At 41.7% G+C, this 23,963-nt stretch overlaps 1 protein-coding gene and 1 long non-coding RNA gene across 2 annotated transcripts in view; one reads left to right on the forward strand and one right to left on the reverse strand.

Moving 5' to 3' along the window:
• Positions 1 to 23,963, reverse strand: part of ST6GALNAC5 (ST6 N-acetylgalactosaminide alpha-2,6-sialyltransferase 5) — a 108,571-nt gene that overhangs the window by 58,564 nt on the left and 26,044 nt on the right. The window lies entirely within an intron of this gene.
• The window catches only part of LOC143836807 (uncharacterized), a 37,886-nt gene continuing 23,796 nt past the window's right edge, over positions 9,874 to 23,963 (forward strand). Inside the window, exons 1-2 of the long non-coding RNA XR_013230755.1 lie at positions 9,874 to 10,532; positions 19,386 to 19,579. This is a non-coding gene — a long non-coding RNA (uncharacterized LOC143836807). The remainder of the gene's footprint in view (positions 10,533 to 19,385; positions 19,580 to 23,963) is intronic.

Consider the following 23,963-nt stretch of genomic DNA (forward strand, 5'->3'; position numbering starts at 1 on the left):
AATAGAAGAAAACAATAGAATGGGGAGGACCAGAGATCTTTTCAAGAAAATTGGAGATATGAAGAGAACGTTTCATGCAAAGATGGGTATGATAAGGGACCAAAATGGTAGGGACCTCACAGAAGCAGAAGAGATTAAACAAAGGTGGCAAAATTATACAGAAGAACTATACAAGAGCGAGCTTAACATCCCTGATGACCACAATGGGGTAGTTACTGACCTGGAGCCAGACATCCTGGAATGTGAAGTCAAATGGGCCTTAGGAAGTCTGAGCAACAATAAAGCTAGTGGTAGTGACAGCATTCCAGTTGAACTATTCAAAATCTTAAAGGACGATGCAGTAAAAGTGCTACACTCAATATGCCAGCAAATTTGGAAAACTCAACAATGGCCACAGGATTGGAAAAGGTCAGTTTACATTCCAATCCCAAAGAAGGGCAATGCCAAAGAATGTTCAAACTACCGCACCATTGCACTAATTTCTCATGCTAGCAAAGTTATGCTCAAAATCCTACAAACTAGGCTCCAGCAATATGTGGACCGAGAACTTCCAGAAGTACAGGCAGGATTTCGAAGAGGCAGAGGAACTAGAGATCAAATTGCCAACATACGCTGGATCATGGAGAAAGCTAGGGAGTACCAGAAGAACGTCTACTTCTGCTTCATTGACTATGCTAAAGCCTTTGATTGTGTGGAGCACAACAAATTGTGGCAAGTTCTTAAAGAGATGGGAATACCAGAGCATCTTATTTGTCTCTTGAGAAATTTATATGCAGGTCAAGAAGCAACAGTGAGAACTGAACATGGAATCACTGACTGGTTCAAAATTGAGAAAGGAGTTCGGCAAGGCTGTATACTGTCGCCTTGCCTATTTAACTTGTATGCAGAGCACATCATGAGAAATGCGGGATTAGAGGAGTCACAAATTGGGATCAAGATTGCAGGGAGAAATATCAACAACCTCAGATATGCAGATGATACCCCTCTAATGGCAGAAAGTGAAGAGGAACTAAAGAGCCTGTTGATGCGGGTGAAGGAGGAGAGTGCAAAAGTTGGCTTGAAACTCAACATCAAGAAAACAAAGATCATGGCATCCGGCCCTCTCAATTCCTGGCAAATAGAAGGGGAAGAAATGGAGATAGTGACAGATTTTATTTTCCTGGGCTCCAAGATCACTGCAGATGGGGACTGCAGCAAAGAAATTAAAAGACGCTTGCTCCTGGGGAGGAAAGCTATGGCAAATCTAGACAGCATCCTAAAAAGCAGAGACATCACCCTGCCAACAAAAGTGCGTTTGGTCAAGGCTATGGTCTTCCCAGTTGCAATGTATGGCTGCGAAAGTTGGACCATAAGGAAGGCCGAGCGTCAAAGAATTGAGGCTTTTGAACTCTGGTGCTGGAGAAGACTCTTGCGAGTCCCTTGGACTGCAAGGCGAACAAACCGGTCAGTCCTCGAGGAGATCAGCCCTGACTGCTCTTTAGAAGGCCAGATCCTGAAGATGAAACTCAAATATTTTGGCCACCTCATGAGAAGGAAGGACTCCCTGGAGAAGAGCCTAATGCTGGGAGCGATCGAGGGCAAAAGAAGAAGGGGACGACAGAGAATGAGGTGGCTGGATGGAGTCACTGAAGCAGTAGGTGCAAACTTAAATGGACTCCGGGGAATGGTAGAGGACAGGAAGGCCTGGAGGATCATTGTCCATGGGGTCGCGATGGGTCGGACACGACTTCGCACATAACAACAACAATATACTCACATATAAGCCGAGTTCCTCAGCCCTTTTTTTAAGCTGAAAAAGTCCCCCTTGGCTTATATGCGGGTATTAAAAAAACAGCTTCCAGAAAAGATGGGAGGGTGGGGGTGGGAGACAAGTATACTTGCCTGAAAAAGCAGAGGCAGGAACAGCAGAGGTGCAGCAAGCCTGGGAAGGAAAGAGCAGTCTCCACCTCCCCCCTCCCTGCCTTAATGAGGCTAGCACAAGGCTAATATGTGTTTCAGGAAGCTCTGCGGGAAGCTCTGAAGCCTCTGTCTCAGAGGGAGAGCAGAGAGCAGAAGGAGGAAACACCCCTAGAGGAAGGGATAAAGGCAAGAGAGATCAGAGGGAAAGAGGAGGGAGGAGGAGGGTGGGAAGAAAAAGGGAAAAAATCCTGCCCAAAACACTGGGGAGGGGAGGAGAGGAGAAAAAGCCACTATCTAAACACCACCCTCTGCTTATATGTGAGTCAATAATTTTTTCCAGTATTTTTTGGTGTAATTAGGTACCTCGGCTTACATGCGGGTCAGCTTATATGCGAGTATATACGGTATATGGATTTTTTAAATATTTCTGGAATGAACCACAGGTGCCACAACATCATTCAAACATGTGGCATCCTAAAATATAACAGAATCCAAAGTCCCGTTCTCATAATATGGCTTAGTTTCTACATATGCACAACAAACTATAAACGTGCAAGCTTGTTCAAGCCAGTTCTGCTCAACCTCACTCACTCCCCTTATGTTTTCTATCATGGAAGCCACTGCATCAGGCAGATCAAGAACAGAAGGGGGCTATGCTGAGATGCTAAACACTCCTCTGCTAACCCCAGGGTTTGAAGCAAGAAGCATATTCTGTTCTTACAATTACATCCCAGGTAACCATTTAAAACCAATACAAACTGCACAGGTTTGTTCTTACAATTACATCCCAGGAACCATTTAAAACAAATACAAACTGTACAGGTTTGGTGGCATATTGGGGGGGGGGGGGAGGTTGCACTTACCTGTAACTGTTGTTCATCAAGTGTCTTCTGTGCTGGCACACATTTGGACTATGCATAAGCCCTCCATTGGATAGATTTTTACTTCTAAAAACTTCAGGGGGTACTGTGCATCAGAGCCAGAAGCTTATTCCTGCCAGGGATGACATGCTCCTGCACAGTAATACCCCCTTTACCCTCACTACCTCTAGCACCACTGAATCAAAGCATGCAGTGGGGCAGGAGGAAGGATATGTGTACTTGCAGAGAAGATACTCAATGAGTAACAGTTACAGATAAGGACACTCTTGTTTTCATCATCAGTCTTCTGTGCAGTCTCACATGGGGAACGTAACAAGCTGCTCATTAGATGGTAAGGCATGTTCTTCTCACTTGAATGAAGAACTGCCTTGACCACTCATGCCTCACATCTCACCTGTATATCCAAAGCATACAAAGTGACATACAAACGTGTCTGTCGATGATCAAGTAGCTGTTCTGCCAAAGGCACTCCATCCAAGACAGCTGCTGAGGAAGCCATGCCCTAGTAGAATGTGCAACAGGTATGCTAACCTTGTCCTCTCATAATACACACTAATTGCCTCCCCATGCCCATCAGAAATAGACATAGGTGGAGATCTGGGACCCAAAGATGGGTTTCTGAGTTTCTCCTAGTAGGCATTGGTTCAGCAATACCAATGAGGGTCTTCTGTGGAGGAGCTGCTCTGCACTTTTTATTGCCAGAAGCTCAGAGGAAGCACAATGAGCCCTGAGGGAGTGTGAACCTGATTGGATCATCTGAGACATAGATCTGAGAGTTAGAAACATGTGAAGCATGTGGAACATGTGGAGCATGTGAAGGGTGGGCGCTACTCAAACAAGAGCTATTGCATGCTCAATCAATGACTATCCCAGAAATACGAAAACACTGCAGGAGCTCTAAGAAGCCTATTTGGATGAACAGAGAACTTCAAGAGGAACTAAGAAAGAAAAGGAAAATGTTCAGGAAATGGAGGGAAGGACAGAGCTCTAAAGAAGAGTACCTACAGGTTACTAGGCACTGTAGATCAATCATCAGAAAGGCCAAAACTGAGAGTGAGCTAAGATTGGCCAGGGAAGCCCATTGTAACAAGAAAAGATTTTTCAGTTATGTGAGGAGCAAACGTAAAGTAAAGGAGGCAATAGGCCCACTGTTGGGTGCAGATGGACAAACTCTAACGAAAGATGCAGAGAAAGCAGAAAGGCTTAGTGCCTATTTTACATCTGTTTTTTCCCACAGGTCAAAGTGTTTAGGCACATCTAGAGATGGCCGTAGCCAAAGGATAGTGTCTGGGTGGCAGGTTAACATGGATAGAGAGGTTGTCGAGAGGCATTTAGCTGCACTGGATGAGTTCAAATCCCCTGGTCCGGATGAAATGCACCCGAGAGTACTCAAAGAACTTTCCAGAGAACTTGCACAGCCCTTGTCCATCATCTTCGGAACCTCTTTAAGGACTGGAGATGTCCCGGAGGACTGGAAAAGAGCAAACATTATTCCGATCTTCAAAAAAGGGAGGAAGGATGACCCAGGAAACTACAGACCAGTGAGTCCCCTCTGTTGTGGGGAAGATAATGGAGCAGATATTAAAGGGAGCGATCTGCAAACATCTGGTGGACAATTTGTTGATCCAAGGAAGTCAGCATGGATTTGTCTCCAACAGGTCCTGCCAGACCAACCTAGTTTCCTTTTTTGACCAAGTAACAGGTTTGCTGGATCGGGGAAATTCGGTTGATGTCATTTACTTGGATTTTAGTAAAGCTTTTGACAAGGTTCCCCATGATGTTCTGATGGATAAGTTGAAGGACTGCAATCTGGATTTTCAGATAGTTAGGTGGATAGGTAATTGGTTAGAGAACCACATTCAAAGAGTTGTTGTCAATGGTGTTTCATCAGACTGGAGAGAGGTGAGTAGCGGGGTACCTCAGGGCTCGGTGCTCGGCCCGGTACTTTTTAACATATTTATTAATGATCTAGATGAGGGGGTGGAGGAACTATTCATCAAGTTTGCAGATGACACCAAATTGGGAGGACTGGCAAATACTCCGGAAGATAGAGACAGAGTTCAACAAGATCTGAACACAATGGAAAAATGGGCAAATGAGAACAAGATGCAGTTTAATAAAGATAAGTGTAAAGTTCTGCATCTGGGTCAGAAAAATGAAAAGCATGCCTACTGGATGGGGGATACGCTTCTAGGTAGCACTGTGTGTGAACGAGACCTTGGGGTACTTGTGGATTGTAAACTAAACATGAGCAGGCAGTGTGATGCAGCGGTAAAAAAGGCAAATGCCATTTTGGGCTGTATCAACAGGGGCATCTCATCAAAATCACAAGATGTCATAGTCCCATTGTATACGGCACTGGTCAGACCACACATGGAGTACTGTGTGCAGTTCTGGAGGCCTCACTTCAAGAAGGACGTCGATAAATTGAAAGGGTACAGAGGAGAGCAACGAAGATGATCTGGGGCCAAGGGACCAAGCCCTATGAAGATAGGTTGAGGGACTTGGGAATGTTCAGCCTGGAGAAAAGGAGGTTGAGAGGGGACATGATAGCCCTCTTTAAGTATTTGAAATGTTGTCACTTGGAGGAGGGCAGGATGCTGTTTCTGCTGGCTGCAGAGGAGAGGACACGCAGTAATGGGTTTAAACTTCAAGTACAACGATATAGGCTAGATATCAGGAAAAAGTTTTTCACAGTCAGAGTAGTTCAGCAGTGGAATAGGCTGCCTAAGGAGGTGGTGAGCTCCTCCTCACTGGCAGTCTTCAAGCAAAGGTTGGATACACACTTTTCTTGGATGCTTTAGGATGCTTAGGGCTAATCCTGCGTTGAGCAGGGGGTTGGACTAGATGGCCTGTATGGCCCCTTCCAACTCTATAACTTAACAAAAAAAATACTTTGATTCCAATGATGCAGAATTAGGAGCTGTCTCTGGTGCCAACTTAAATTAAGGCTTCTTAGGCTTTAAGTGCTTTCTCCCATAAAGCTGCCTTGAGTTTTGACATCCTATCCACTCTAACTTTTGTGGTGAAGTGTTGGCAGGCCTTACATATGGACACATGATGCCCTTCATCCAGACAGAACAGACTAAGGTTGTATTTGTCAATCTGGGTACTTTTCATTCCACATCAGGAACACATCTTGAAAAGAGACTCAGAGGCCAGCATAGCTCCAGCAAACTGAACAAAGTTTATTTCATTAATAGCCAGAGACAATAAAGCATGACCTTCTCCTTTGGTGGCAAAAGTGGAACTGAAGGTAAAGGGAATGCTGCTGTGCAGGAACATATGATCCCTGGGAATAAGATTCTGTTTCCAACAGGCAGTGGTCTCTGGAACCTTTTAGCTGTAACAACCTATCCAATGGCAGACCTGCTCATGCACTGTCCCCATGTGGGACTGCACAGAAGATCAACAGTGAACTAGCTTTTTGATATGAACAACATCATTAGTGGCATTATTTCAGCAGCACAGTATCCATCTGTTTGGTATTTTAATGGTCTGTCATTTAATTTGTCTGCTTCAATAGCTTATCAAAAGACAATGAACATGGCCTTTTGGATAACTGCAAATAATGACACTACAGTGGCAAATTAATCATAAATTTATTGTAGGTGTTTATATGAGATTATAGCATTTAACATCAATATTTTGTCTGACATTTCAAAATCTGGCATCCCAGTAAGAACATAAACATATGTTATCACTTTGGACACCTCCATGTCAAAGTCACAGAGGGTAGCTACCTTAGTTCATACACAGCCATGAGAAGGCATGCTGCTCTGCTTACAGCTGTGACAGAAAGAGAGAGAGATGACTATGGGCTGTTAGAGAACCAAGCATTTACTGTTTTGCAGTAAACCAAATACAAATCTCCCAGTTATTCCATAAATCTAAGAATACTGCTAACAACATGATATTCTATTTTTCTTCTTTAGGTAGTTTATTAACTACCATCATTTTCTCTCTCTCTCTATCCTGTAAAAAGCCAATAAATCCTTCTGTTCTTTAATCTAAACTTAATTGAGTTTTTTGGCTGTCATCTAGGGAAAATATCCGCTTGCATTCCTAAGGGACACAGACTGTTGTCTTGTTCTCAAGAGAGTTGAACAGGAGTTGCAAAACTGGTTGAGGATAAAAAGCCATCTATGTTCCACTGAGGATCCAAAATATATGTGAGCTTGTGCAAGGTATGGGTGAAATTTGGAGAAAGTTAGATGTGAAAGTTAAATACAAAGCTAATTTCAATGGGATTAAAGGACAACTTATTTTCTCTGTGTTGAGCTCTGGGTCAGAAGGCCAGTGGTTTCCCCTGAATGGAATACAATATTACAGTATTTACTCAAATGTAAGATTATTTTTTCCAGAATTATATACAGTAATTTATACTGTGTGTAACATTTTACACACAAAAGCCTCTTGTGGCGCAGGGTGGTAAGGCAGCTGACGTGCTGTCTGAAGCTCTGACCATGAGGCTGGGAGTTTGGTCCCAGCAGCCGGCTCAAGGTTGACTCAGCCTTCCATCCTTCCAAAGTCGATGAAATGAGTACCCAACTTGCTGAAGGTAAAACGGTAATGACTGGGGAAGGCACAGGCAAGGCCACCCTGTATTGAGTCTGCCGAGGAAACGCTAGAGGGCGTCACCCCAAGGGTCAGACATGACCCGGTGCTTGAACAGGGGATACCTTTACCTTTAACATTTTTAAGGGGGGTCATATTTTTGAGTAAATATGTTATTTCATCAGGTTATGTCAGACGAAACCATGAGATAATTTTATCTGCAATATGGCACTCTAGTTCTAAAGATGTGCACCAACATACTTTTTTATGACTCTGTCAAACAATTATGCTCCATCAGCATATATTCACACAACAACTCGCATCTTTCCCAATAATGTCTGTTTTGTGAACTCCTAAGAACTATAACAAGAGTATATGCAGTCTTCCTGAGCAGACTTCCCAAGCTAGGTCAGACCCGCCTATGCAAGGGGTAGAAATAATCAGGCTCCAACAAAACTTCTGGAGAACAAATAATGAAAAAAACTCATTGTCACCGACACCTCTGGTCTCAGATCAGTCATTCCATTTATTTCACCATAGCTGGGTCCCCTAGAGTTCCTCCTCAGCCCACAGGATGTTGCTATTCAGGTGCCATTTTATGTGTTGCTCACCATTAGTGCTATCCTGATACCTGCTCTGTTCCAACGCTGTCCTATCATGGCCACTCAGATCAGGAAGGCGAGCCAGCAGGCCTCATTGTCGAGGTCTGCTCCTCTTTTTTCCCTAGGGGGGCCAAGTGACATGGCAGCAGTGGCTCCAGGGGCAGCCAGGCTCCCCCTCAGCCTCCCAAAAGTGAACGGTGGCATGAAAGTCACAACAGTGCCCTATATCAGCCCACCTGCCCGCAGTCTGTCCCCAGAGCAGCTGTACATGGTCCACCTGGGATGGCTCTGCCAACATGGCCTTTGGTGCTTCATCCACGAAGGAGTTATCACGAGGCTGGTCTCAGGAGCCAGGACACCGTCTTACATGGGCAGCCCTGCAAGGACAGGTTGTCCAGGGAGAGCAGCACAGTTGCATGGCCCTCTCTCAGCATGCAGGATATTCCCCCAACAGGAAAAAGGCTGTCCAGGTTTGTCAGCAGTTGCTGGGCAGATCTCTCAGACTCTCTTTTCCCTAATGGTGGAACACATCTCCACTGAGGGCCAATCACCTCTGGTTGTAAAAGTGCATCATTGGGGCCACAAACTGGGTTTTATGAGATAGAAAGATTATTGCTTACTGAATAATTAATTACTAGTTAGCTGTGTTGATGCTTTAAGTCATTTCTTTCAGATGAGCAGGTGGGTCTACAACCTGCTTCACAGTATAGACAGCTCCCCTAAGTTTTATAGTGATCAAACTCTGGTTTCATATATTCTTTTATGGTCCATATGTCATGGATGGTAACCACAGAAATACCACTCACAAACTTCCAGCTTGCACATAAAGAGATTTACAAATTAAATAAGTGACCAAAGGATGGGAATAAAGAAAATAATGTAGGTTACAAAAGGTACATGTGAATTAACCATGAGAATGACTATTATGCAAGCCAGCTTAGATACAAAGGAATATTTTTAAAGGTATGCGGTTTTTACATCATGGGGACAGTTATATAAGTCTAGTTCTTTTTGTTGGTACTATCATTAGAAGAATATTTTCAACAGTGATCTGACCAAGGCCATGCTCTAGAATTCAGAGCATCAGATCAGAGACATATATAAATTTTACAGAAAACTGTAGGATATGTAGGATGGTACACAACAGCCACCAAACCTTTTATTTAACATAGAAGATTCAGGAGAGTAGCCATATTTGTCTAAAACAATAAAACAAAGTTTGAGTCCAGTGGTAGCTTGAAGATCAACAAAGTTTAATTCTGCATATAAGCTTTTGTGTAAATGCACATTTCATCAGATACATTAAAACAATTTTTGTCAAGCCATATAGCTGGTGGTGGTGGGGTTAGTTGCCAGGAAAGCCTAGTTAGAGACAACACGCATAAGTAATTGTACTATTAGTATAGCAGAGATTGGATTAGTGTATAAATACAGGACTTAAACAAATGTGAGGACTAAGTTTGAATCTAGAAGCAGTTCCAATAACTACAAAGTTCAGTTCTGGAAATAAGCGAGAACTGAGAGATGCAGCATGTGGAGATGTAACATATACAGTGTTAGAAGATGTGCCTGTGATGGTGTAGTTGATGTTTCTAGGCCCAGTGATTGTGTTGTCTGGGAGTATGTAGCAGCAAAGTTGGCATCTGGATTTACTGTAAGCTCTGGAACCAGTGTCCACGTTCAAATTAGATGCTGTATTATTTTGAGTGAAGAGTTGTTGCAGAGCTTTCTTTGAGCAGTAAAGGGTTCCTCCCAGTACTTACGTCCAGAATTAAACTTTATTAGTCTTAAAGGTGCCACTGGACACAACTTTGCTCTTGCACAACACTCCCGCAGGGGAACAGCAAGTCCATTTCCCAAGAGGCCATGAAACTGGATCTTGCTTCTTTGATAGTGTTCCCAAATAATTATTTTGGAGAGAGGCACAGTGTTAAGATTTGCAACTCAGAAAGCACATCTATCAAAACATGCAGATGCTCATTTATACTTTTTATTAGATGGAGACCCTAGCTCAGACAACCTGGGGAACACTAGGCAGAATTAACACAGAACTATGACACGATCTCTAAAGCACTTCAGTTCCCAGTTTCCAATAACGTCAGCTCCAACAGAGCCCAGTGATGTAGATGAGTCCTCTGAGGAAGAGGCAGCCAGCTGGACGAACCCAAACCACAGCCAGTAACAGAGACACTACAGGAGGAGGCAACCTCTAGAGAGCCAGACATGGATCCACAGCCAGACACCAATACAATAGCCCCTCAGCTATGAGTAGGCAACAAAGAGCCAGATGCCAGCCAGTTTACCTCTATCTCCAAAATATTGGGAACAGCATAGAAGAAAGAATAGTAGGGAGCTGTAAGACAGAAGGTGTGGTGCCGCATTGGCAGCACAGCACAAGCTCCACATTAGCCTTGAGAATGAGTGTTTGCAGGAGCAGGGCTGAAATGATTGGCAGGTATTTGGCTTGATGTATAAAAGCAGCAAAGGAATGACTGAGCCCAGTCCTGCATTTCTAATTGGCTTACTGGGCTCTGACCTGTGTTCAGGAACTCTGCTTTCCCTTTTACTTGGAGCTGCAAGCATGTCTTAACAGGTATCTGCATTTTGGAATGGGATTTTGACTACCTCTGTCTGCTGTGTGTCTGCAATCAGGACATAACATTTCATGTGTTCAGGTTTGAAGAGGCAACAAGGCACAGCAGTAGATGTGAGTGAGAAGCACTGTAATAATCAGGGATGGTAAGTACCCAGACAGTGAATAGCATTTGCAGGTCCCATAAATATGAATAGATGTGTTATGCCTCTGTACTCCAGAGTGCACAGAAGAGCTAACACGAGTTAGGGAATAGTGCTTAGAGAGCATTTTTCTTGGATATAGTTAATATTCATACATGTTGTACCTCACATTTAATAAAGTTAAGCAGCTATAGATATTTCTTTGAGAAATAATGCACCTAAAAATCTTTGCCTACTTTTTAGAGTATGTATTAGTTCTACCTATATGTAAACAAATTTAAGGAGGGGAAATGGCTGATAATTTGTAAAGTGTCTATAGCCCTCTAATTTATTTTGTTGAGGCAGGAGCTGGAAAAAAAAGCTTGAACAAATCTTCACTGTAACTACTAGCATTTTACCACAATGCTTTGCAGGTCATGCTTTGTTACTTTATTGATTCAGTGTGAACTTGCAAGTAATATTGACAACTTTGGCTATATATAATTTTGTAATCTAAAAGGCAGTGATCTAATGGCATGCTCTCTTGTCATTCAAAAAAACTATTTTGCAGCTCCTGAGACTATATGCCTAGGATGGGACCCACCTTACATGTTTGTACAAGACTCACAAAAGTGTATTAGGTTCACATAGTTGACCACATGCCAATTTAGAATGGTGTAAATTAGCCATATATCAGATGTGATGTTATCAGACAGCAACTAAGAAACCTAGATTTAAATCCTGACTGTGCTGTGAAGTTTACTGGTTTAGGCCAGTCACACACACTCAGTCTATCTCGCATTTGTTATGAGAATGATGAGATTAAAATCTAGGATTATTGGCAGTGCTGGTGTCCGGGTCCTGAATATTTCCAGGAATATTTGGGAATGTCTGGGGCTGGTGTTTTAATGATCTCAAGGCTGACCCCCATTTTACAGGTTTCTGAAACAATGGGAAAGAGGTGGCCATCCCAGGAAAATGGTATCCTATATTAGGAAGAACACTAGAAATATCTGGTTAATCATAATTCTTTCATGGGCCATAGATCTTTGGGCATGAGCAAGAAGTCAGAAAGCAAGACTGGCATTAGCCAGACTTAATTTCAGAATGAGATTTTTTTTGAGTGCTGGTGTGCCTTGGTTATGCAAGTGTCCCTGAGCATTGAATTAATTCTGGTGCATGTCTGGGAAGACTCCTGTCTTTTTTTGTGCTGTGACTGGTTTACCCCTTTGTTTTAAAGTATTTTAAATATTATTTCAAGTGTTTTTCTGCTGTTTTATTTTTTGTGTGGTGGCTTTCTGTTGGTGTTCTTTTGTGCTTTTTCTGAAATGATTTAAGATATCCCCCCCTGGATTCTCTTCTCTTTGCTTGTTTCAGTATTTTAAACTATTCTAAGTTTTAATTTTTAATGGATTTGTGCTGGACTGAGGGGTTCCAACTTGTAACCTTTTAAAAAAATTATCTTTTGGCATTTTTCTAGTTTTATAATTATTCCATCTTTCTAAGCTGTTCTTTTTTTAGGAGAAGTTAATGGCAATTGGGGGTGTTTCTGTTGAATTTGAAAATTTTAATTGTTTTGAAAGAATTTTCTGCATAGGTTTTGATACCAGTTATCAGTAAGTGAGCACTAAGGTATTTTAAAAAGTCAATGTCGGCTTCAGGTTCAGGCCCTTTCCACAAAACAATTAGGCTTGTATTAGACTTCCCAAATATTAAGCCAGCTGTTTACAAATATTTTTAGCTAAGTGTTAAAAATTGCTTAGGGTGAACTGGGCTTTATAACAATTGTAATCAAGTTGTTAAAAATAAGTTTAGGCTGACCTTTGAATCCTCCTTCCCCCACAGTCAGGTTTTCAGAGAGGACGAGTAGCTTACTTTTGGGGAGACAAATAGGCTTTGTTTATAGGCTGGGGGAAAAAATAAGTAAAATACAGTAAACTATGTTGTTGGGTTTTAAGCTATACAATAAGAAGCAGATTAAAAATAATTAAATTTAATCAAGCCAAGCTGTAGTTTTAGAAAAATAAATAAATAAATTAGGTGGTTTGGTTTGGTGGAGAAAAGCAATTCGAGGTTAGTGTTCAGCATGATGAGGATACCCTATCAAAGGCAGCAGGTTAAACCAAGCTTTCTCAACCAGGGTTTTGTTGAAAACCTGGGGTTTCTTGATGGCCCTGGAAGAGTTTCCCAAATGGGTGGGAGTTAATTATACATATATATTTTAAAATTTGTTAAATGTTTATCGGGTGATATGACCATATATGAGCATGTCAACCTGTCCCTGCCTTCAAAAAAGGCCCAAGATTGGCCTTGAAGAATAGGGAAGGGGAACAGGAGTGTTGATGATGAAGGGATTCCTCCTGTGAGCCAGTCATGGTATAGGCTGCAGAAGACACAGAGAGGAGAAATCAGGTGAACCCCCCCACCCCCCAATTCTGGACTGAGGTCTGCCTAACTTGCGAGATTGGTCTGGCCTGGATTCTCTGGTTTTACATGTATTGTTTAGGGCTTACCACACTGGCCTTGGTCATTGGTTCTGTTGGACCTATAAGTGTCCATGATTTAGCTGTTTTGCCATCGATTCTCTGATTTGATATTAGTTGTTAGGCTTGTCACATTTGTTCCATGTTATACTTGACATTGTTTCTGCTGGGCATGCAACAGTGTTCCTTGCTTCAGTTGATTTGGCCTAGATGCTTTGGTTTGGCACTGATTGTGTGAAGCTTGCAACATTGGTCTGTGAGTCTGCTGCGATTCTCTGGTTTGATGTTGATTCTGTTGAGCTTGTTGGTTCCGCGAGCATTTTGAGGCTACTAGTTGCTCTTCTGTACTTGGCTATTAGCTTGTTTGCCTTGGAGAATTCATGGAATTTGTCCCATAGATAACAAAAGAGATGAGCAGAATGAATGGGGACATCTTGTTCAGGGGCCTGTAGAACTGGACTCCTTGATCCAGTTCAATTGAATGTTGAGAGGCTTTAGGGGACAATCAGGAGTAGATTTATTGTGGTTTTAGTGGCATTTGTTTCAAAAACACCCATTCCAGTCTCTCAAATATATTCCTTTATAGGAAATAATGAATCCAGAAATTTCTGGGTGGTGGGGAGAACAACACCAATATTCTGGAATACCAATATGGAACTCCTTCCCAAAATCCAAATGGTACAACTTTTTTCAAATGAAATCCCTCTTCCCTCCTTATTTTAGCCCACCAATTTATGAAGCTATTACTTCATGTAGGTTCAACGATTCCAAGAGTCAAGTTCCCAAAGTTAGAAGGGACTGCTGAAGAGAAGGGAAAGCAAGAAAAATCAATAACTGATAACTGGACTGAACCCTTTAGTGCTAAACTGAAAAGGGCTCACTTTGTACAGATCTTAATGAAGCTAAAACTTTGCCCTTTTAATCATTTTTGGCAATTTCAACAAGTGGTTTGTGTACTGTATGGGCCCTCCCTGTTCAACATATTAGGATGTGCTATATTTCAGCCTTTTATTGAAAGCAATTTCACTTTTTGCATCCAGTTCAGCTTGGTTCTTGCTGGAAGTCAGCTCAATTCAAGATTTCTCCCTAATATAGTTTGGTGGCCACAAAAAAGTTACCAGACGCTTCTGTGCAGCCACCTCTTCATAGTACTTAGGCTGTAAATGTGATTGATTTTAAGATCCCTGCTCTGTCCTTACTTTAAATGGGTCTGTGTTAGTGCACAGCCATCTTATGGCTATGTAGAATTATGGCACTATATCCAGTATGCGATTTCTGATTTGATGGCTCAAGGATTCATTCAACTGATAACAAAATGCCAAAAAAAATCAGCAGCAGGGAGTGAAAAAGTCATGATAAAGAGTTATGAACAGCCATTTTTTAAAGGATTAATGAATGGTCCCATCCCCCAAACTGGTATTTCCAAGGATACAAATAAACCGGAGGAACCTTCAGCTCAGATCTTTTATATATTAAATGGCCTTAAACTGGCATAGAAGTATTTCCAAAATAACATGAGGACCTGGGGACAGACAGCTTTACAAATTGTTAATTGCTGGCATCAGCATATTCAGTCTCTTTTGCAGTGATCCTATATGGACAAACATTGATTTGTCAATGTTATGATGGCACTATCATTACAATTTATCTGTTGTGAAATTTCAACCAAATTATATGCACCTTCAAAGCAGTTTTGGTGTACAAATAAATATTTTTGAAAGACGTCCAAAAAGGAGACACTTGTCAGAAACAGATTTAGATCAAAGATGTTCTCCAGATAAGACTGTTGTCCCCTGTGACAAGCCAAGTCTCCTATACTGTGACTGTCTCTAGAGAGAGAGACACTGCTTTTTTTTTGGTTCCTAGCTGCCTGTACAAAACACCATGGGAAGCACACCAGTATTCACAGTTCTATTACTGTTTTATAAGACTGCTTGTGGATAAAAGAGTAGTCCTGACCCCAACTGAACCAGTCAGAGGAGTTAAATTGATGCAACTCTTGGCTCCACTGCACAACTCTGTTTTATTTTTGAATTTAAAGATCTATGATGAAAAAGACTAAATGCATACAGATTAAATTAGTATTATTTTTAAAGATTAAGTTAGTATTCAAAGACATTTCAAAATCAAAATGGATTACAAATAATTTATCAATGTATTCCTTCCCAGGCTAGAAATCCAATACTAGGCAGATTAACAATTGTTTTATTTTTCCAAGTGGCTTTGAGGTTGTGTGCTATCCTGCAAGCAGGCTGGTTTCAGAGGGATTTGTCCCAATATCCACAATGCAATATTAGAAGACCTCCACAATAGGCTCATGTTTGTTTTTAAACAGCTGCTGTAAATCTGTATGTTGACTACAAGAAATTCACATCTCCAAATTGTACAGTTATGACACAAGTATTCAGTACTATGATGGCGGGGGGGGGGTCTAGCTAAATTAAATTATTTCAATCAGGGCAGTAGAAGCATCATAGTTGCATTTGTTAAAATGGGCAGGTGGCAAAACTTTCCCTGATGCATGCCTAACCAAACAGGTTGGGACTAACTTCAGTCTTCAAATATTCCTTAGAAACATTGCAGAGCCAAAAGAACCAATCTTGCAACAGCAATTTTTGTAAATATAATTTTTGCTTTTACTACAGATTATATTTTCCCTCTCATCCCTTTTAAACACAGCACTGCATTAGTATGTTCAACAAAGCAGAAAGCATAAGGCTTGACCTGCATTTCATCCTAGATGGAGATAATTACTTGATATCACTGTAAGCACAAAAGGCATTCTTTAATTTCTTTTGAGTTGTCATTAGATAGATTTTGGTTCAACTCCCCCCAAATACTTTGGTTTCTTTAAAAAAAATCACATACATACTCTGGCACTGAAAAAAGACCATGGCCTTTCATTACTTATTCAGGCAGAACTCAATTACTTCAGGGTCAAAGCCCTAATGTAGCATTGTGAATGTTTCATACAGACTGTTTCTGGAGAGGAAAAAAGCTGATTATTTTTTAGACTGGAAAACATTACATCTTACATAGATATGCAATATATTATGTGCTTCATGTGATGTCGTGGATATAATGTAGGTCCATCAGTCAAGTAGAAACAGTCATTGCTCTTTGCTTGGATACACGTGCTGTCAACAGACATGCTTGTCAAGTACCAGAAGGGAATAGTGGAGATAAGTCACATAGCAGGCAACTACTTAATTTTTGTGAAGCATAGGCTGGAATCCCGACAATGAATATTACGCACATTTGAAACAACTATTCCTGTGCAATCCCCATGCTACCAACATGTACAGTGAATTAATTATAATTATGTATTAAGACTCCTCTAATGTAATTTAGAAGGCATATTAAACTGCAGTACTTGAACTCAAGTTTGCAGAGAAACACTGAGGTAAAGCTATCATAAGTGCAGTACTAGTTCAAACTGGAATTGCCAGATCTTTCACCCTTGGGGAATCAGTTTTCCAAGTCAACCGGAAAAGAATGCTTTGGGGTTTTTTGTTTTTGTTTTTGAAGAGACAGCACCATATCTGGAGACAATTTGGCAAAACCCAGTGAAGCAATTTGAAGCATGTAACCGTGTAACCTTCTTCTTTCATTTCTCCTCCTGCAAAGATTTGTTCTAAGGCATCATGGCTATTAAATGTCAAACATTGGGTGATCCAGATTTGTCAATAACAGTTTTGCGGCATCTGTAATCTAGAGCAGGGGTAGTCAATGCTGGCAGGGTCTCATGGGAATTGTAGTTCATGAACATCTGGAGGACCACAGGAGGAAAAACCAGTTGTCTTTAAACCAGTGGTTCTCAACCTGGGGGTCGGGACCCCTTTGGGGGGGGGGTCGAATGACCCTTTCACAGGGTCACACTAGGGCAAGCAGCTTGGCTGGAGGGGCGCCATCCACACAACAGCCTTGCAGGGTACATTGAGATAGAGCGTCTGTCTGGAGTAGTGGAAAAGAGTGAGATTTTGATGGTGAGACAAGAGGCAGAACTGAATTGAGAAACCTGGGGGGGGGGGAAGCAATTTATATACAATCATGAACAACGGATCTTCATTGGTCAATTTCGGTTTAATTTCTGTGAAAGAACACTTGCATAATTTTAGTGTTGGGGGTCACCACAACGTGAGGAACTGTAGTAGAGGGTCACGGCATTAGGAAGGTTGAGAACCACTGCTTTAAACTTTCCAGTACAAAAATAAAAAAGAGGGCTGTTTAAAGCAAAGAACCCCCCAACTGTACATGTAAATTTAGCTTTGTCTCTTCTTAGTGAGGCAGCATTGCTCTCATATACCATATCAATCAGAGCCCCAGCTGAGGCAAAGTCTCATTAAGTCTGATTACCTGGAAACTCACATTCCACTCAAGAAGTCTCTTGAGAATGACCAACAGTGTGCAATTATTTATCCTTTTCTGGGAGGAAACTGAAGACAGCCTAAGAAGGGCTAAAGCTGCAGGCTGGGGAAAGAGCATGTATGCTTGAAAGAAAGTATTGTAACCTGCTTTCTGTCATGTCTGTTTGGGAGCAAGTGCCGCAGATTGTGCTACAGTAACAAAAGGCCTGATAGCTGTAATCTATTTTGAATTCTCATAGTCCATACACAGCTTTTTGTACGTGCACAGGAGTTTTAGATTCATGGGAAGAAATCATCTGGTATGTACACAGCTGAACAGATAATCAGAATGTCATACCTATGTGGATAGCACCTTTATTCACACACCAAAAACATCCACACAACAATTACTTCTTAATGAATACTTTGGTCAAATTATTTAGAAACAATTTTAATTAGAGAATGTAGGCTTTAATTAAGTTCACTCACTCCACTGTGCATATATACACAGCAAAACTCCAGTGCTTCATTGATAAAAATGTTACCAGCAGAAAAGAAGATGCTGACCATTACTATGTTGATTTTGCTTGTCTAAGAGGCTTTATCTCCCTGTCATGTTAATTCTCAGTCCACTGGACTGCAAACATTAATTTTTTTACTAATCATCATAATACTAATTTTCTGAAACAAGAAAGGTCAACCATACTGTGCTCAAGGCCTTGGATCACAATAGTTATATCTTAGGTATCGAAATAATCTTTCTATTCTGTATCCTCATTTAATATATGAAAACCCAGCTCCGAGAACAATAAAATTAGATCATTTAGTATGAAATTACTATAGTACTTCAAAAATGAATTATGATCATTTATTTACAGAAAACACTAAATATATTTGCATACTTCACTATGATATATGAAAAACACAAAAAGCTAGAATTTTATGTTGTGGCCTTTTAACTTCACTAATGAATTCATCACCTGTCTTTTTGTTTTTCACCATGTGGAAAAGGAACTAATATGGCCATAAATGTAAAGGTCTCATTAGCAGGTTGGAAAATCCACACTTCCTTTGAACTATTCCGAAATGGTCCTAGTTCACCTAGTCTGTACACAGCCTGTGGCGCCACGGGCGCCATGGACTGAATAAAAGAGTAAGGGGTAGTGGGGAGGACTTAGGGCGGGACCGGTCCGGGATAAAAACTCGGAGGGGCCAATCAGGAGCCGCGAAGCGGCTCCTGATTGGCCCCTCCGAGTGTCCATCCCGCCCGAAGCAGGCAATGGGGAGCCGCGCGAAGCGCGGCTCCCCATTCCCTGCTTCACCCGCACAGCGACAGGTGAGCGGTCGCCCGCGCCGCCTTCTCCCGGCCGGCAGAGCGGCTTTGCGGCATCGTAGAGGCCGCGAGGCTGCTCCGCCGGCCGACAGAAGGCTGGGGAGAGCTTCGGGGGCCGTTCGCCCTTTGCGGAGAGTGGGGGTGGTGGGAGCCGGCTTTCTCTCGGCCTCCGGAGCGCCCTCGCGGCAGCGAGGGCGCTCCGGAGGCCGAGAGAACGCCCATCGCCGTTTGGGGAGGGAGGGGGTGGTGGGAGGCCGAGTGAACGCCCATCACCGTTTGGGGAGGGTGGCGGTGGTGGGAGCCGGCCTTCTCTCGGTCTCCGGAGCGCCCTCGCGGCAGCGAGGGCGCTCCGCGGGGCGAGAGAACGTCGTTCGCCGTTCTCAGGGGGGAGCTGTCTAGCACCCATTTTATGACAATATAAAATGGGCTTGAAATCTAGTTTACAATAAAACAATTGTTACATATTCTGGCATAATAAACAGCTTATCACTCATTGTTAGAATCCCAATCCAGAAAGGTAATCAGGTACACATATAATTTTAAGTAATGCAACTTGTTTTTTACTTTAGGTAACCTGCTAGCTTTTATATCACTGGAGACTTCACATTTAATTATAGCCCATTCTTTATGCTGGCAAATATTCAGTGCAACTGATGGTGCTGCTTGAACAGAATCCAAAAATGTCTATTCGGTTCATTCACTGAAGCCAATAACAGCTGATAGTGAGAAGGCACATCCTGCTGGGAAACGAACACAATTATAGGTCAGTATTTCCAACATCTTTCCTTTTCATCCATGTTGGGAGAAAGCTTGTGGAATGCACAACAACTACACTATCAAAAAGACAGCATGCAGTTCGAATGCCACTGAAGGATGCTTTTGTGCAGTGTTCAAGGCTTGCCAGGAAAAAAAGAAAGACTTAACTTGTTCTTCTACATGCTAGTGCCTTCATGTTTTTCAGGATGTAGACCAGAATTCACTGGCTCTTAATTTTTAATAAATATTTGATAAACTTTAAATAAATAAATGAATGCAGCAATGCAAATTAAGGGTGTAAAAGTACTAGAAATATGATAATCACATCAAGAGTATTTCTGCATATGGAATGGATTCCTGCATGTTCTAAGTCTATGTTGACTCATTAGAAATATCATCAAATCTTCTCATTTATATTAGTGTGAGGGATAAGGGCTGGGGAACAAACTATGTTAAAATCTAAACAAGGGAGTGCTATGATAATTATCTTTATTAGTACCAGCTAAACACTGCAAAAGAAAATAACTAAGAATTCGGAGTTAAATTTTACAGAACTCTATCACAGAATCATGGATAAATAAATAAAAAAGGGTGTGTGATTAGGATTGTGTGCTCTGACCTCGAAGCAACTGCCTCAGGGACGGATCAAGGCTGCTCCGGTGACAGATTGGTTTGGGGCAGTTCGAACCACCTCCCACGAGAGAAGCCGGAGCTGGAGCACCCTGCTTTGATGCTGAGTCAGCTGCTTCGGAACAAAGGTCACGGCAGGCAGGATTTAACTTCCTCAGGCTCAGCCTGGGAAGAGCTCTGGTGTGCGGCTGCCGCATCGCACACTACTGCAGCTGTCTCATTCCACCACCACCCATATGGTACACTGCTGCTCCTCCATCGCACTGCACACAGTACTCAGTGACCATGAGCTACTAACATACTCTTTATTTATTTATAATTTAATTTATATCCCACTCCTACAAACACAGTTGGCCTGAGTTGGCTTACAACAGGATAAAAGAATAAAATACAACAATTTCCATAAAAAAACCTTCAGTTAATCCCCAATAAAATAACAGTACAATCTAAAACTCCAATAGATGGCAGAAACAACATTCCTCCCCTATCCCAGTCATTAGATCACCTATCCCAATTGCATCCATACTATGGTACTACCAGGTGGATCTACACATTGCCTTTCACTAGGTGGGACCTCCACAGTGCCTTTCATTAACCCTCCAGTTCATAAATCCCGGGATAGCTCCCTCCTCCCCAGCTCTTCCTCTTAACCTAGGTGTAAACTGCACGGAGCTTTTATTCCAACCCCAGATCGATTCAGTCCCTGCCCTCTACACAGAATGCGATTTCCGTTTGGATTTTGGGTGATTTAAATTTTCCTTCTGCAGCAAGAAGGACTGATCTGGAGTGACTCTACCTTTATTGTGCAATATCTCAGACTGCTGTTAATCCTGAATAAAGAAAGCTCTGTGGTAGAGAACCTCTGATAGGCTACACCTGGTCATGTGACACGCTTGCCTTAAAGGAGAAGCCCCTAACTTCTCTCAACTTCTGTCGGTCCTGGATTTTTCCTCCCTCCTCTGCCTTTTTCGATCCTCTCCCCCTCCAAGAAAAGAAAGAGGCTCCCTGCTTGGCTTCTCTCCCCCCCCCCCTTCAAGAAAAGAAAGAAAGAGGCTTCAAGAAAAGAAAGAGGCTCCCTCCACCACCTTCTGAGCCTCCCTAACCACGTGCAGAAGACTTTCCTGTTTCAATGGGGAGGAGGGGGGAGAGGAAGACCCGAGTTCAAAGCGATCTGAATTCAACAGGATTGACAATGGAATAAAGAAAGTAAGTGCAGACTCTGCCCTAATCTACCTCAGAGGGAGGAAAACAATGTCAATTCTTTTGTCTCCCCTTTGGAGATAAAGCAAGAAAATAAATCAAATAATGTGGCCTCCTTCCCCTTATTTTCTTGCATTACAGAAGCAAACTTTATACTACCTACAGATACTCAAACCAACGCTTCCCAAAAGTGCGAAGCACTACTTTCATAGAAAATCTGGGAGCTACAATTAAAGACTTTCTTCATAATCCTGTCCTCTCAAGTGCCCATTAATGGACAAAACTCTCATGCGAGCATGCTCTGACAAGAGAACAGGTACATGAAATTACTCATCAAAATTAACTGGAGTAGAAACACTATTTCATTTATTTTAAGCAAACCATTCTTCTGCCAAAATATTTTATGTTTAAGACCTCAGTGTGGCTTTCCAATATCTCAGCTACCAATTTTTTAAAAAATTACAAACATACAGTAAATAAGTTCCACCAAAAACCTAGGCAGAGCAACACTGGATGATAATAAGAAAAGTGCACATAAATAGAAGCCAGGCTAAGGGTCTTCTGAAATGATAGGTCTCATAAAGCATAAGGCAACCAGGGCCCTACAAAGAACCCCTGGAAGAAGGGATATCCATCCTCCTATAACTGCTGGTCTTCTGGTGGATGGGTCTTTCCTTTTCCCTGCAGTCTTTGCCACTCCTGTTGCTTCCCCCACTGACTGCTTGGCTCAGCATGCACAAGCAGCACTTATCTCAGCCTTCCTTCCACTTCAGCCCACCTCACCCCACAACCCCTGGTCACTTGCCTCACCCACTGGTAACAGTGCTTCTCTCAGCTTCCCCACCACTTGCTTGTAACCCACTTTTGTTCACTTTGTTATTGCTTTTCCCCAATTGCCCAGGGCAAGTGGTTTGTGTTTCATAGCTGGATTGTAAGAATGACAAGAATTCATCTCATCCATAAATACTCGGGAGTCAAGTTGCCTCCATATTCTTGAGTACTTTTCTTTTTTAAAAATGACAAAATTGATGCTAGCCAATAATTGTTAAAAATCATAGAGTGCAAGGATGATTTTGTTCATGATAATCTCACCATTGTCTCCTACAATGTCATGAGAATAGACAACTCCCTGAATCATTGATTTCTTGTACCACTCACTGACCCAATCTTTTAATGGTCAATTTAGTCAGCTAGGATGGACAAAGCTCAGGTGTGTGACACATTTCATTTCCCCAAAGATTCCATTTATATTGAAGCTGTAGAAGCTGAAAGGTATCTTTCCTTTTGTGAAGGTTCAAGATGGTGGCAGGTTACAGTGGATGAGTGATAGGGCTGAGTGTCCTGCATAGTGCAGGGGGTTGGACTAGATGACCCAGGAGGTCCCTTCCAACTCTATGCTTCAATTCTATCTTATAAATATGATGACAAGTGGAAGCCTCAAGTACATCCAACACCACAAATGGAATTAGAGTACATGTTGCTTTGGTACTGAAGCTACACCTGCTGTTCCAAAGCAACCAGAACAATAGAGCATCACTAATATTTGTTGTGTGTCTTATTTCTTTAAATACAGGACTCTTCTTGAATTATCCACTCAAGGTTTTACAATTCTCATATATATCAAAACATTAGAAGCTTCAATACAAATGACAATTTAAAAAATACTTATCCGTCCAAGAAACTTCCTGCTATGTATTTAGGTTGATCAGTATCCATGTGTAATGCATATCAAGAGATAAACCCAAGAACTTCATAACTCTAAATAAGCACAACAAATAATCTGAAATAATTTCTCATTGATTTCAATAGGATGCAATGTACCATGTCTGATAAATTATATTTTAAAACTAATGCAACACATATACCATGGTATGAATCGAAATAGAAAATTCTTTCCTGTTTTGTTTTCTAAAATAGATTTTAACTCTACTTTTAAATGTTGCATTGATTTCCAAATATATGTTATGAATCACATCTTTTTACCAAATACCAAGATCAACCAGGAGTGACATTAGATTACAGAAAATAATTTAAATTAAGATTAAGATGATGACCTTTCAGAACTCTCTTATTTGACATAATTTTCAATATGTTGTTAGTATACAGGTAATAAAGCTGTTGATTAATGGCTTGACAATTGTGATGGAATTCAGTAACACAAGCCAAAATAACAAGAATGTGGGAATGTCCTCAGGGAAATCAACTTTAATTTTGTGTGTGTGTGTGTAAAGTACTGTCAAGTAAGAACCAGAGGTGATTTGCCATTGCCTTCCTTTGCAATATCTTCCTTAGTTGTCTCCCTTCCAATTACCTGCCCACCATGGCTTCTTAGGTCTTATAGGATCAGGCTAAAGTACCACGTTGTCTTCCCTCCCTACTTCTACTTTAAAGGATATCATTTCTGAGATCTTGCAGATATCGAACAGTTCTGTACATTATTGCACAATGTGGATGATCTGGAATCATGGATGCTTGAATTTGCACTTACCTCCAGGTGCGTGAGGTCCAGATATCTTTCAAAGAAGCCAAAAAACATTATTTTGGAGGGTTATCTTGGCAAG

This window comes from Paroedura picta, chromosome 4, assembly GCF_049243985.1.
Source record: "Paroedura picta isolate Pp20150507F chromosome 4, Ppicta_v3.0, whole genome shotgun sequence".
Classification (NCBI taxonomy): Eukaryota; Metazoa; Chordata; class Lepidosauria; order Squamata; family Gekkonidae; genus Paroedura; species Paroedura picta.